At 50.3% G+C, this 15,447-nt stretch overlaps 1 pseudogene; it reads right to left on the reverse strand.

Moving 5' to 3' along the window:
* Window positions 1-1,506: 1,506 nt before the first annotated feature.
* LOC146180083 (uncharacterized) overlaps window positions 1,507-15,447 on the reverse strand; it is a 72,036-nt pseudogene continuing 58,095 nt past the window's right edge.

A 15,447-nucleotide genomic window follows, 5' to 3' on the forward strand; every position in this document is an offset into this window, starting at 1 on the left:
GGAAACGAACGTCGAAGTGCAGAAGGCGTGCAGGCCTTCTGCCTTGCTGCCCTTGGCGCGCTTGGGTGTCGGGACAGTCGGGTCGTTGCGCGGTGCGGTAGTTCGTTGTGTGTGTATATTCCCTTTTGCTGTGAAAAAAAAAATTGAACTGCGGTTTATTGCCTACTGTCATGCCAGCAGCTATGGAGCTGGTGGACTCCGATAGCGAAGAAGAGGAGTTCGACGACTTAGTTGCGATGATTGCAATGAAGCTAGTGAGGCTGGACAGGAACCGTGTGCCGCGTTACTGTCAGGACGTTGTGAGCCGATATTTTGACTTCGAGTTCAAGCGTCTTTTCCGTCTCTCACGGAGCACGTTTGACGCTCTTGTGGGTTCTTTTAGACAGTCGTCGTTTTTCCCGCACCCCATTGGAGGCCGTCCACAAATTAGTCCAGAAAAAACGTGTCTCGCCGTTCTCAGTTACCACGGCACACAATGCAGTATGTATTCATTAGCCGACCGGTTTGATATTTCAGTGTCGTCCATACATGCTTGCATCGAAAGAGTGCTGGAATTTTTAAACAGCATCAGCTCATCGGTGATCGCTTGGCCGAACAGGCAACAGCAAGAGCGCAGCAAGACTGGCTTCTTGGCGAAAGCTGGCGGCAAGGGACAACGTAACACGATCGGCTGCGTGGACGGCTGCCACATAGAAATCAACAAACCTGAGGAGTCACCGCAGTCGTATTACAATAGGAAAAAGTACCCGTCAGGGATTCTTCAAGGCATATGTGATGACCGAAACAAGTTGATTGATGTCTTCATCGGTTTCCCGGACTCTGCACACGATGCCAGGGTATTTCGGGAGAGCCCATTTTTCGAAGAGGCTGCCGACAAATGCTCCGATGAATACCTTCTTGGGGACTCTGCGTATCCGCTGTTGCTATGCCTGATGACCCCATATCGCGACAACGGGATCAGCTTTCTAGCATGGAAAAAAAGGTTCAATAGGTACCACTCGCAACAGCGTGTTGCCATCGAGAACACGTTTGGCTTGCTAAAGCAACGTTTCAGAAGGTTGTATCTAGTCGACGCGGGAAGCATTAAGCAATGCTGCCTAATAATAATGGCCGCATGCGTACTTCACAACATGTGCAACGACGAGCGAGATTTGTTCGATGAACTGGGCCAGCTGCCTGAGCTGGAAGAAGTTCAGAACGATGAGGACAGCGATCTAGATTTTGACTGCAGCACTGCCAAACAGCGCGAAAGGGTGCGCAAGGCCATCCCCCAAAATCAGTGCTGAATGTGTGCTAGTTTGATCTTTTATGTGTGCTGTTTCAGTGTGGTGACACAGTTTGCGACTGTTTGTTTGATATACATGGATTCAAGGTTTAATAAAAAGTGCATGATGTGATTGTGCTGTAATACTGATGGAAAGTCGTAGAAAGGCATTTTCAGGGCTCAACTTAGAGGTTTATTTGCACCCTGAGCCTCTAAAGCCATCACAAGTCGCTCAAGTAGAGTCATTTTTCTCTCGAAGCGCTCAGCCCGCTCTCGTTTACATTCCCTGGCTGTTCGTGGTCAGGTGCTGCTTCAGCTGCTGGGCTGGGCTCGGATTGCAATTCGGCATCGTACTGCTGCCCACTGCTGTTTTGTGTGTCAGTAGACGTACTGTAAGGAATGAAAGGTTAAATTACATGAATTACCGAAGCGCAGAATTAAACTACAGACCCTGAATTTCCCTGTTCAACGACTCTGCCAGGTGCCAAAAGATACGTCGGGCTTATGTGCTGCTCCTTCTCAAGCACAGCACTGAGCTCCCTAGAAAAGGAAAATCAACTTGTACAGAAATGCTGCACAAATAGGCTTGGTGCACTTACTCTTCATGCTCCCATGACACACGAGAGTGGCCAGATGCAGAGTTTTTGTTCTTGGCCCATTTGTATTACCGCTCCAGACTCTTCCATTTATTTTAAATCTGAAGCGCCGTCATTGCTTCTCCGAATTCTGCAATAATGGCATCCGCTATTGCCTGCCAGAGGGATTTTATTGTGCTAAAGGAAACGTGAAAAACCAAGGGGAAAAGAAAGTGTACGGGATGAGCTGAGGTCTTGCAAGGACTTTATCTGAACTTTGCACTCTGTAAACTTTTCCTTATGTTTCATTTCATTTGCAAGTAATGATACTCTACTATACCTAGTCGCATAGAAATACATCCTTACAGGAAAATAAATGATGCATGAAAATTTCTGCTTTGGTGCCAAATAATTCCTGCCATTTGTAAGTTTTGTACAAGCACGCAGTTTATTTCTATTATGAAGAAGTAGGGTCACTGACCAAGTCCTTGTGAACAAGGAAGCCTTAGGGCTTCCGAAACGTCATGTTTTATTAAATGTATTAGATTTTGACTTGGTCAGTGACCCTACTTCTTCATTATGTCACCACCTGACCAGACGATGTTTCGTCAAACTCTAGACTACAGTTTAATTCTAGCGCATCTGACACCATGCTTATATCAACCTTTTTGGCTTTATTCCCTGTTTGCTGACAATACAATACAATAGACCTTACCGAAATCCACCCTTCTTCCCGAGAAGGTCCTTTAACTCCTTAAATTTTGAAATTAAAAAACGAGTCTTTCGTGGCGGCCATAGCTCCGGTCCAAGGATGTTTCCCTGGTGCTCTGGTTCGGAGCCTTGATCTTGACGCTGCGCAGTTCGGTCTTCGCTGGCATCGTCCCTGAAGACTACGCTTACAGCACTTCCATCTGTAAAAAGGTGAAAATGGCGAACCTGTTAACATCGTGGTGTGCTTGCAGTCACTGCAAAAGTACAAGTCGAGCAGTTCGCATTGCGTTTTCTTTGTTTGGTTCGAGTATGCTTGCTCGAGACAGCACAAGGATAGCACGAAATCGGACGGCAGCCAATATTCTGTTTCCTACTTACTAATTTTTTAGCCTCTCGAACCGGCAAAAACAGCGAGCAGACTCGCACATAGGCAGAGAAGGTATGACAGGAACTCCATGCCTAGGTGAAATCAGAAAAAAAAATGCATCCCAGCTTCAGTGCATGTGCATTTCGCGGCAGCTAGCGCGAAACGTACGTGTTCTTGTGCTGAACACACGTGAAAAGTTCACATACCAAGCTACACAAGTTACGCGGTTTTTACAACAACGTGCATCATGTCGCATGCACGTGTTTGCTTTTTGGTCAACATACCTGGTGTCGAGTACGCGTAGCCGTCCCTTTGGCGAACTCGAGTACCGTTTTCGTCGGTGATTGGAGTAATGCGAGTCTCCTCGCCGTCAATCAGAACCAGTAAGCCGTCGTCTGCGTCCATTGCGGTTGCTCGCACGGCTATGGCACGGCCTGCACTACTTCGGCACTGAGCTCTGAGGAAGTGCACAGTTTTCGTGAACTTTTTCTGAACTAGACCTGCACGACGTCGGCACTTTTTTGAAACGAATGGTGACGTGCAGAGGGCGCCATGTTCCATTGCTGAAACGAATGGCAAAGTGCAGCACCGCGAGAACCAGTTCAGGTAGTGCAGGCGAATCGAACGGACCTATAGCTTCCTTGTAACACAGCTTTGGTGAAAGTACTACACGACCACGCGGAAATAATTTTTAAGGCGATAGACTTTAATGGCTCATGATGTAGACAAAGTGTGTCCCGCTTTTGGGGCGATCTGATTGGTCGAGACAGGATGCGTCCCTGCCATCTGCAATGCCACATTTGAACGCGCGCCAAGGAGCGCCACGCGACAGGTGGAGGTAACAACTTTTATTGCCACGAAATGAAAGGAATTATTTCGGGCTGGGGCGAGTCTAGGGTGGCCTCCAGTCGGGAGCGACCTCTTGAGCTCGCGTGACGAGGGCCAGTTGCGTAGTTTTTCTTGGGCTGGCCAATAGCTTGTCCCATTCCTTCGCTGAGGGAGCTGGCAAGAGTGTCCTTGGAGGGGGATTGCTGGCGCATTCCCACAGTATATAGTCTTGAGTGGCCTGCGTCCCGTCACTGCAGTGCCGGCATGCAGGGCTGAATTCTCCATTCGTAATTAACGATAGTCGGTAGGGGCTAAGAATGGCCTTTGTTTGTAGGCGTCTGAGTGTCGTCGCTTGCGCCCGGTCGAGGTCGGGGTGAGGGGCGGGGTACGTGCATCTTAGCTCGCGATACGGCTACGCTCCATTTCGTTGACGAAGTTAGCGACACAATTACACTAGGGACAAGAGGAACACCGCTAGGCGCCGTACTTTCACCTTTTTTCTTCAACATCGTTATGAGCGGCCTCCCGCGTCTGTTAGATGATATCCCACATATACATCATTCCATATACGCCGACGACATCACCATATGGACCAATTCTGGCTCCGATGGAGATATTACAGAGTCATTACAACGAGCTATCGACACGATACAGTCCTATGTGCAGGAAAACGGCCTTACCTGTTCACCGGCTAAATCAGAACTATTAGTTATAAGGAACAAACAAGCTTCACAGGTAAAACCAGATTCTCGAGAACCTATCCAGTTACACATTGACAACCATCCGATACCCCCGGTAGCCACGATAAGAGTTCTCGGAATGTTGATTCAGATTAATACGCAGAACACAGAAGCTATACGCCGGCTACGCGTCATGGCGCACCAGATAGGTGGGCTGGTGAGACGCATTGCCACACGTCGCAGGGGTATGAGAGAAGCCGACCTGTGCAGGATCATTCAAGCCTTTATGATAAGCAGGATCATGTACGCTTGCCCGTACTATCATCTGCGTCGTAGGGACGAACATGCACTTAATTGCATAATTAGAAAAGCATACAAAGCGGCCCTTAGCTTACCAGTATACGCTAACTCAGATCGACTACTGCAGTTAGGAATTTTTAACATGCTATCTGAACTAATTGAAGCACATAAGACAGCACAAGTGGGCATGCGACAGGTGCGATAGTGTGCCGTCCAAACACACTTGCGGGAAAAAGTGTGATAGCTACTGTGCCTTTCCTTTTCTTTCCGAAAGGAACATGTAAGTCACCGTCACTTGCGGCGGGGGATAGCCTGCCACTGAATGTTTATCTGTTGTAGGCCGTCATTCCACCCGCCACCACTTCGGTGGATGGATGGATGGGGTCTTTGGGTTATTCTTGGGGGGGGATACCGGACACTGGTTATGCCGGCCTTAATTCGCGGCGGCACTCTTGGTGTCCGGGGGAAGGGGAGATGGGATGTGGGAAGGGGAGGGGGGTCATCATCGTCGTCGTGGAGTCGCTCTCGTCGTCCTTGTCATCGGCTCCGTCGCCAGCGCTGTGGCCAGCAGGTCAGCAGGCCCGGTGGTGGGCTACAGTCCTGCAGCCAAGCCGGACTCCTCCAGGAAGGCCAGCAGGAGCCGGTGGGCTGCCAGGGGGCTCCTGGCCGGGAAGAGCAGGTGCTCCTCGGTGGCAGCAGGAAGTCCGAGGGCCCGGTAGCCTGCCTCCATCTTGCGACGGTGGGGGGCGTGTGCCGGGCACACACAGAGGAGGTGCCCCAGCGTTCCTGCATCACCGCAGGAGGGGCATGCTGGGGTGGGGGCCCGGCCACGGACATACATCTCCGTGGGCGTCCAGGAACCTCCGGTGCGGAGGCGTAGGAGGAGAGCTCGCTCCCTGCGGGCGAGCTTGTCGGACAGGCGGTGGAAAGTCCTCCCCTCGGCGATCCGCCGAGCGGGGTGCAGGGCCCTCACGGCCTTCTTGAGGGGGAGCCTGGAAAAGTCAAAGGCAGATACATGATTAGTCATACTTACCTGGTCGGAGTGGGCCGCTTTGGCAAGTGCGTCGGCCTCATCGTTGCTCTGGATGCCCGCTTGGCCCGGGATCCAGTGCAGTAAGATGACGAAGCCGGCATCCTCCAGGGCCTGGAGGCGCGCTCGTAGGTGGCAAGCCGATAGCTGGAAGCAGGACGGCTTGCGCAGGAGCTGCAGTGCCGGCCTCGAGTCGCACAGGATGGTGTAGAAGCCTGAGGGCTGATCAGTCTCCAGGAAGTCCGCTGCCAGATGGAGGCCCGCCAGCTCGGCTGCAGTAGAGCTACCTGGAAAGGAGAGCCTGCAAGAGCTGGACACCCCCACCTGTGGCGCCGTCATAGCCGCTGCAGCCTGGCCCGTGGAAGGCAGGACCGAGCCATCAGTGAAGAGGAGGGTGCTCCCTTTGCACTCTTCAATCAGGGCTGCGGCAGCCTGGCCCAGGGCAGCAGCTGGGGAGCGGCGCTTGCTTACCCCCTCCAGGTCAAGGGCGACCTGCAAAGGAGGACGTGTTGGTGGAGGAGGGAGGATGGAATACCCTGGGTCATCTCCGGGCATCTCCGGTGTTGGTAGACGACGGCTGTTGTTGCGGCGCGCGTCTTTCTCTCACTCTCCTTTTTTCTTTCTCTTCTAGTTTCTCTTCAGTCCGCACGAGGCAGTGGAGGTGGTTCAGCTACAGAGCCAGTAGCAGGCCCATGCATTTATGTTCTTTCTTGCTACAGCCACAACAACAACAAGGCGAAAATCTTTTTCAGCTCCGCCGGGATGGTGCAGTGGTAAGACGCCCGACTACTTTGCCGAAGCACCCAGATTAGAACCCGACCTCGGCGGCTGCGTTTCGATGGAGGCGAAACAAAGATTCGTCCGTGCGCTGTGCGATGTCAGCGCACGTAAAGATCCCCAGGTGGTCAAACTTAATCCATAGCCCTCCACTACAGCTCCTCTTTCTCTTTCAAATTTCACTCCAACCTTCCTCCCTTCCCTTACGGCGTGGTTGAGGTGTCCACAGAAAACAAGTGAGAGAGTTATCGCGCCTTTCTCTTCCTATAAATCAAGCAATCAGGCAAAAACCTTTATTGGCTCATTCTTTTGTGAACAAAGTGTGTCCCGCTTTTGCGGCGGAGCTGTCGCGTAGCGTTCCTTGGCGCGCGTTCAAGTGTGGGATCGCAGATGGCAGGAAAGCTAGTCAAGATGAGTCTTCTGGAGGAAAAGCGCAATATCTGTCACACTTTCTCTGACAAGTGTGCCTTTGGATGATACGCCATCGCTTCTGTCGCGTGGCGTTCCTTGGCGCGCGTTCAAGTGTGGGATTGCTGATGACAGGAACGCTAGACAAACTGGTTTTCGCCGTTCACTACTTTAGTCGCTAAAGTCTCTCGTAATTTTTGTTTCTTTGTCTGGCCGAACATAACAAAAACTAAATGTTTCTGTACTTGGGATAACTGTCCTTTCTCCTCCCGACCTCGGCCGCCGCTTTTGGGGTGGAGGCGAAAAGCAAGGCGCCCGTGTGCTGTGCGATGTCAGTGCACGTTAAAGAACCCCAGGTGGTCGAAATTTCCGGAGTCCTTCACTACGGCGTCTCTCATAGGCTAAGTCGCTTTGTAATGTTAAACCCCACAAACCAACCAACCTACAAACATCTTTGATTTCTCCTGCCCTTCTCCTTGATATCTCTTTATTTCCACCGCCCCAGTTCAGGTGCTTCAGCTCATTTCGAAAGCAGATACCAGGGCAGACAAAAATATTTTTGCTTCCTTTGATATCTTTATTTTGTTCTATAATAAAATCACTTGCTTCTTTTACTTAGGATGGAAATTATCCAGCCAAGCACGAAGCTCGCGCGTGCGCTGCTATTTTCGCTCATAACTGCCTACGCTTCGTGGGGCTGACAGTCAATTTTGCGAAGATTAAAAACAAGAAAAATTAGAAGAGTTCAGCGTTGCTGAACCATATATTGAGCGAAAGCATTAGCTGCGGTTGACCAAGTGTTCTTCTTCTTCTTCTCTTTTTCTTCTTCCTTTGCCCACATATAAAGCCCCGCTTTAACCAAGCCGTATGAACGTGCCTTAGTGGCCTATAGGGGTAACGTAAATGCCAGAGTCCTGGCAGGCTGATTCTGATATAACCGTCCCATGTGAAACGAGCGACCCCAGTTGCCAGCTGAGCGGTGGCTCCGACCGCACAATGCCGACCGCTTGAGTTGGGAGCCCATCTCACGCTTTTGTGTCACGTGAGGTGTGACGTCACAGTGTTACGTGGGTAAGACATGGCTACCTCCGCGCTACGCTGAAGACTCGAAACCTAGATTAGTACTGCTTTCGCAATAAAAGAAAATGACGTTTGTAATATGCCTGCATTGACCCGTTTTCCAGCATGCTTACGTCCAATGAGTTTCAAGCGTTTGATAAGATTTCAGGTCGTCCGCAAGCCGCTGTGCCAGTTAATTGAACAAAATTAACTGCATGCATGCTTGCTGAGACTGTCATCTTTTTCAAGGCAAAACTTGATGATAGGTGCATGTGCCAAGGAGTGCCGCATATTGTGCCGGGTGCGAATATGTCTATCGCAAGATTTGAAGAAAACATTGCACAGCAGCGGGCAGCTTTCCGCCGCTCCTTGCAGCAGGGAGACCCGACTGAAAGGAGCGCTTTTGCCCACCAAGCCCCCATCGTCACGGGCCTCCCTGATGTCACTGTTTGCAAACAGGAAGAGGTCTATTCGCGGCATTGTGAGGCGAAAGACGTTAGTGGCTAGCGGGGGAGGTGGTTAAGGTGGCAGTTCCTGGCCCTACGTGGCTGGGACGGTCGATCAACGCCGCTTTCGGCGGGGACTAGCCAGCCACCTAATTTTATCTGTTGTAGGTCGTCATTGCATCCGCCACTGCTTTGGTGGAAAACGGTTGTCGTTGCGGCGCGCGTCTTTTTCTCCCTCTTCTTTTATTGCGAAAGCAATACTACTTTTACTTTCAAGCCTTTGCGGTGCGACGGCGTTGCACATGACATGACCTTTCGCATGACCTCTGTGTGATGTCACGCCTCAAAGCTGGGCGATCAACTCGCGCCGTCCGAGACGGCGGTGCGCATGAACGGCGGCCTAACTCCCGCTCTCTCTGCCAGGAGCGCCACAGGTGTTGTGACGTAATACAGCTGTATAAAGCGGCGTCCGACTCGCGCCATCCGTAAGAGACGGCGGTGCGCATGACTACGATGCCACCTACTGCTCAGGATACTTTCGCAGCCTACCAGGCTTAACCAAGCTAAGCCTCTTCCAAAATGTTTTTTCTTTCTTCTCTATTTTCTCTTTTGTCCGCACGAGGCAGCGGAGGTGGCTCTGCTACAGAGCCAGTAGCAGGCCCGTGCATTTTAACGCGGTAGCGTTAAGGAGCTCGTGTCGCAGAAAAACCGGTGTCGTCGGCGGCGTTGGTCGTCAGCGATAAATCCCGGCATGCACTTCATACATAAAAAGAAACTTCCAAGATAGGCTGGGTAGGAATCGAACCAGGGTCTCCGGAGTGCGAGACGGAGCAACACCCTCTTGACTAAGGCCCTTCCACGGAGGCCGTGACGTCACGCCAGTTGTCCTCGTCACCCCGAACGCTGCTTTCGGCCGCCTGGCGTTCCCGTTGAATTTGTCGCGGCTGCTTGTTATAATGACACCCAGGTCGCGTCTGTTGCAGGCTTTGTGCGTTCGGCAATTATTATGGGAGCTTTACTAACACTCTAGTAATTTTTTTTTTCGCACCACCGAGGCATCACCGCCAATATCTACGGCAGATTTTAGACTTGTACGTTCAGAAATAGAGTCGCAAATGCTTTTGTACAAATGATTTTATTGACAGGAAGGGTATTTCATTTTTTGCTTAATGTCTTCATTTTTCTGTCCGCAGGTTTTCTTTGCGCTGCACTTTGAATTTTATCGTTTCTCATTTTACAAAAGTTGTTCAAAACAACGTTTGTTGCAGCAGGCACTACATGCCGCACTAGAGTTTCTGGTGTGTGACCATTCTCGCAGGTTTCCAAGGCTACATCTCGCAGAAATGCAATGGCAGTGGAGGTGACAATTGCTTGTTGGTTGCTAAATGCAAGGAATACTTTTCCATTTTCACCCGTGGTGAGTTTTTCAACAACAAGCTTCGTGAGCAGAACCATGTGCACAGTGCATGGTTGTGGAAATTTTAACCTACCTCTGGATAGGTTGACAATCATTCTGTAAGATTCAATTTCTATGTCCTTATTTTCCAAAATGAGTGCGCTGCGGCAAAATTCACAGGGCAATTTTTTTAGGGCGGCATAGGCACAGTAGCCAGCTATATAGGCAACGACTTCCATGTCATGCTCTGGGCTTGAGATTTCTTCCTCTGAAATGAGCACTGAAAAGTTGTGCGGTGGCATTTCTTCGTCGCTCTCGCTGTTGTGGTCTGGCTCTGGAAGCATCAGTAGCTTTTGTAACAGATTTTTTTTTTCAGACTCCAAAAGCTGCCTCACAGAAACATGGTACTGCGGCGCGGAAAGCTGCCGGTAGCGACCGAAACGGTCTTCAAGAGTGTCCGTCTGGAACTTTCCTAGCAGAACATACTTCAGTTTGAGTTCCTGTAGGCAGTACCGCGACCGCTCAATAAATGAGTAGCACATCAGTCACAAAGCACAGGGGGTTTCTTTCGTCAAGCAGCCACTGGTCATATTAACACTGCGCCAGGCGTCCAGCCAGTCTACGATACCATTCAGAAATATCATCTGTTGATCATGGACAACTGATTGGATGCTGAAGGGGGTCATTCAGACGACGACCTTTGGTCTTTACGTTCACTATCTTCCACAATGTTGCTATGATGTTAATGAAGATAGCTGTTGAGTTGGAATTCGAAATTTCAAGCGCTTCGCCCGCATTTCAAGTGCGTTTGAGACAAATTGGTTCATGACGTCTAATGCCAACTTTACATTTTGTCTCTCCGTAAGAGTTGGATAAACAGCTTTGGAATTTAACCTGTAGCCGAGCTTTAGAAGCGACGTTTTTTCCAATTCATACAGTTGGCGAACGCCATCAAATGATGCAGCTGTCATTCTGGGAGGCCCATCGGGGAGTATTCCAGAGAGACTCATTTCAGGGAAGTAAAAACATGTTCCTTGGTTCTTCTGATTCAGCCAATTTTTACGCACGCATTTAAGTATATGCACAGGGTCAACGACATAAAAGAGGGGACGGCCTTTATCGGCTGGGTGGGAATATACAATGCTCACTTCTCGTTTTCATCATTTTTCGATTTAGTGAGTTGTCAGTGATTACAGCAATTACCTTAAGGCCGAGTGATTCCATTTCCAAAATGATCCTTTTGCAGTAACAATGCAGGATTTCAGAGTTCATTTTAGCCACTGGCTGAATATGAATAACGTCTTTGTCTGCTGAGAGAAGCGACTGTAACATGAAAACGTGGGCAGTTGTGGCTGCTTCTTGTGAATTCGCCGAAGATCCTACTATGATTCCTCCTTTATAGTCATAGTACGGCTTAATGTGAATTTCATCAATCATTAAAGTCCCCATCTTTTCGTGGGACTCCATGAACTTCACCCTTTCTCGGATGTAGGATAAAAAGTGGGCTTCACTTTGTTCTTTCAACGGGTCCCCCCCATATTTCGAGCAAACGCGGTGCAAAGTGGAAGGATGAGGCAATGTTAGCATAGACGCTGATCTCGCGAAGTTATAAGCGTGGGGAGAAATTGAGTGCAGAATGCTGCAAAAAACTAAACTATCAGCACTATAGCGACGAATGGGACCAGCGAGAGTAAGAGTGATTTGCTCCTTTAGCAGTCGAATCAAGGCACTTTGTTCTTTTGTTGTGTCACCCTCTTCTGATAGGTCATTCAGCAAGGAGCCGATGTGCTGCAGCAATGTCGTTGTTTTTTATGCAGTTGTTTCTTCTGATGTTTCAGTCATGTGCTTTTCTAACTGCTCTAGCAGTAGAGACAATGTACAGTGTCACGCACGTCTTCTGGTATTGCCCCTCCACAGGGTAAGAAATTTAATTTGGTCATTGCTGCTGACACTGAAAGGGAGAGATCAGCAAATACTGTAACGAAAATCCTAACATGTGGCAAAGGATTATCTTCGATGCTTAGAAACATCACACAGCGACTGTTGACACTGATGGTCCAGAAGTCACGGTTGCAAATTCCACAAAGTTTGTGCTTGAGGTCTTGAAATGATGCTATCGCATTTCTTTGCTCTTCGTTTTTGTGTGTGTCCATAGAGCTCCTGATGGCTCTGCTCAAGGCTTCGTCTTCTATTCGAGTTCGTTTTGAGGCTGGGGATTCACGTCGAGTGCGCTTCGTGCTCAAGTAAGCTGGGCAGTTGGGGAAAATAGATGATACGGCATTGGACACTAGATGAATTCTCTCACTGCCAACTGTCAAAGTCTTTCCTGTTGCTGCATCGAAGTGTGATAGCTTCTTGATTAGGTCATTTTCTTGAGAGTGAAGTTCACAAACCTGCGCAATGTATGAACATAATTTAGCCACTTATTTCCCGTATATGGACACACATAATTTGCGTCATTAGGCAGTCCAGCACAGTACTGCATACTTCTGTTCATCATCCCTGCCCTGCCCTGGTCAAAGTTCACTAAGACTGCCAGTGTTTTTACGTCAAAATTTATTTAAGGCTTCCTGACCTTCTGGTCGAGCACGCGGAACATTAGGGGGACGACATAAACTTAAATTGCTCACCTTTGAATGCACGCTGGGTGCGAAATCCTTCCGCGGGATGGCTCGAATCCACGATTCCCTCCTACTGGAATCCTTTGGAAACGCGAAAACACGCACTTTGGGACCACTGTTATAGTTCCCGCGACATCCAGGAACACTACACCGCCCCATGTTACGCCACGTCAAGCGTAGTCTTCTGCTCAATGCCACATTCTCGTTTCAAGCACCGGTGATGCTGGTCACACCAATATTTTTCACACACGTGCAAAAATTCATGCACACGATTGAAAGCACACTTCAGCGCGGAAACGCAACCCAAAATAACGTCAAGGCGGAGCAGTGCAGCACCAAACCTAACCAAAAGAGTAGGCAGCGACGACTGAAAACCTCGTATTGAGTTACTCAAACATTTTCGCTCTAACCTGTTTCCGGGAACGTTCGGAGTGAAAAAGCTGTCCGGGTGAGCGGCGTACTTGATTGGTCGACTTGGTCGACAAAGAAGTGACGTCACCAGCCACTAAATTCGCGACCAACCAGAAGTCTCATCTTCTCTAGCGTTCCAGCCATCTGCAATCCCACACTTGAACGCGCGCCAAAGAACGCCACGCGACAGGAGCGTTCCTGCCATCTGCAATCACACACTGGAACGCTCGCCAAGGAACGCCACGCGACAGGAGCGATGTTCGTCCAAACGCCAATGCTGTTGGGAGAACAGGACAACTAGCGTGACGTGGACGGCTGGGAGAGGAGGATGTGAGCAGGCCTTGTAAAAGTCGAGAGGGTGTTGGGCTGACCCACTCCCCTACAGGTAGGTCACCGCCGCTTGCGGCGGGGGCTAGCCTGCCACCGAATTGTTATCTGTTGTAGGCCGTCATTAACAAGAACAACGGACCTAGCGTCCCAGCCCCCTGGGACCAGGAGCTGTCACACTGATTAATTTATAGGAAGGGAAAGGCGCGGTAACTATCTCACCTTCCTTCTGTGGACACCGCAACTGCGCCGTAGGGGAAGGGAGGAAGGTGGGGGGGAAAGTAAGAAAGAGAGAAAGAGGAGCCATAGTGGAGGCCTGCGGAGTAATTTCGACCACCTGGGAATCTTTAACGTGCGCTGACATCGCACAGCACACGGACGCCTCTTCGTTTCGCCTCGATCGAAATGCAGCCGCCGAGGTCAGGTTCGAACCTGGGTACTCGGGCATAGTAGTCGGGCGTCTTACCACTGCACCACCCCGGCGGGGCACTCCGCTGCCTCGTGCGGACAGAAGAGAGAAAGTGGAGAATAAAGAAAAAGAAGAGGGAGAGAAAGACGCGCGCCGCAACAACCGTTGTCCACCGCGTAAGCGGTGGAGGGTGCAACGACGGCCTTCAACGGATAAAAAGTCGGTGGCTGGTTAGCCCCTGCCGTAAGCGGTTTGACCTACCGTCCCAGCCCCGTAGGGCTGGAACAGCCACCCCTCCGTGAGCGCGTTCGCGAGAAGTGTTCTCTTCATCGCGAGATTCCGCGGGATACCCCGATATTATGACGTCATCATCAAGTTATGTCATAGGACATGACGGGACGTTGCAGCATCGGCGGATGTGCCGTCATCAAGATGTCACATCTGGTCATGGCTAATGACCCAAACTGACGTCGTCATGACAACCCGTCCTTTGTTGATGTCATGTTCGGTCATCGCAGATGACCAGATGAATTCACTTGACGATTCCGGCATACACCGCCGAGCGTCCGATCCAAGCGTCCGTGCTGCGCCAAGTAGCACAAAGTGGGCTATAGCGTGGGGGCCCGAGTTGAACCGGTGGGGGCAGCCCAGACGGGCCCCTTGGGGGATTTGCAACACATACCCATAGAGGCCCCGCATGGGCTGTCGAATTTTGCCGCGATCGCTCCCAAACTGTGTCCGTGTGGGCAGCCCAAATAGGCCTGCCCGCATTCAGCTCAGATAGCCTAATGAGAGTAGCATACCAGAATCACTAATGGGTCCTACGTTTGTGCAGGCAGTGCCGCCCCATTGATCAGGGTTTTCATTTTAAGTCGAATAATTCCTCTAATACCTGAATTGCACTGACGCGGTCTTTGCGGAAGCAAGTCCGTTTCGGGCTGGCCCACGTGCTGCCCTCATGGGTTGAATCTGGCATTCTCGGGCTGCCCAAGTTCTATTAATCATCAAGTGTAACACTGAGCACTATTTATTTACCTTGTATTCGACACTCAGTAACACAAGAAATTTATTCCCCACGTCACCACCAAAATGTTGGTCTGAATATTTGTTTCGGTGGTGTGTCTAGGATATGAAGGCGCTGTCGTTTTTTTTTTATTCATTTATAGGAAATGAAAGGCACGGTAACTGTCTCACTTGTTTCCTATGGACACCGCAACCGCGTCTTAAGGGAAGGGAGGAAGGTAGGAGTGAAAGTGGAAAGAGAGAAAGAGGAGCCGTAATGGAGGGCTACAGCATAATTTCGACCACCTGGGGATCTTCAGAGCAAGTGTGACAGTTACTGCGCCTTTCCCTTCCTGTGAACCAATTTTATTATTAACTGATTTATTTATAGGAAGGGGAAGGCGCGGTAACTGTCTCACTTGTTTTTCTGTGGACACCGCAACCGCGCCGTAAGGGAAGGGAGGAAGATGGGAGTGAAAGTGGAAGGAGAGAAAGAGGAGCCGTAGTGGAGGGCTACGGAGTAATTTCGACCACCTGGGGATCTTTAACGTGCGCTGACATCGCACAGCACACGGACGCCTCTTCGTTTCACCTCCATCGAAACGCAGCCGCCGAGGTCGGGTTCGAACCCGGGTACTCCGGCACAGTGGTCGGGCGTCTTACCACTGCACCACCCCGGCGGGGCTCGCCTCCATAGGCGCTGCCGTTGTTGTGGCTGTAGGAAGAAGGAAAAGAAAATGCACGCGCTCTGTAGCTGAGCCACCTCCGCTGCCTCGTGCAGACAAAACAAAAAATAGAGAAGAAAGAAAAGGGAGAGGGAAAGAAAGGCGCGCGCC

The sequence above is a fragment of the Amblyomma maculatum genome, chromosome 9 (assembly GCF_055883805.1).
Source record: "Amblyomma maculatum isolate TAMU_Amacu chromosome 9, ASM5588380v1, whole genome shotgun sequence".
Lineage (NCBI taxonomy): Eukaryota > Metazoa > Arthropoda > Arachnida > Ixodida > Ixodidae > Amblyomma > Amblyomma maculatum.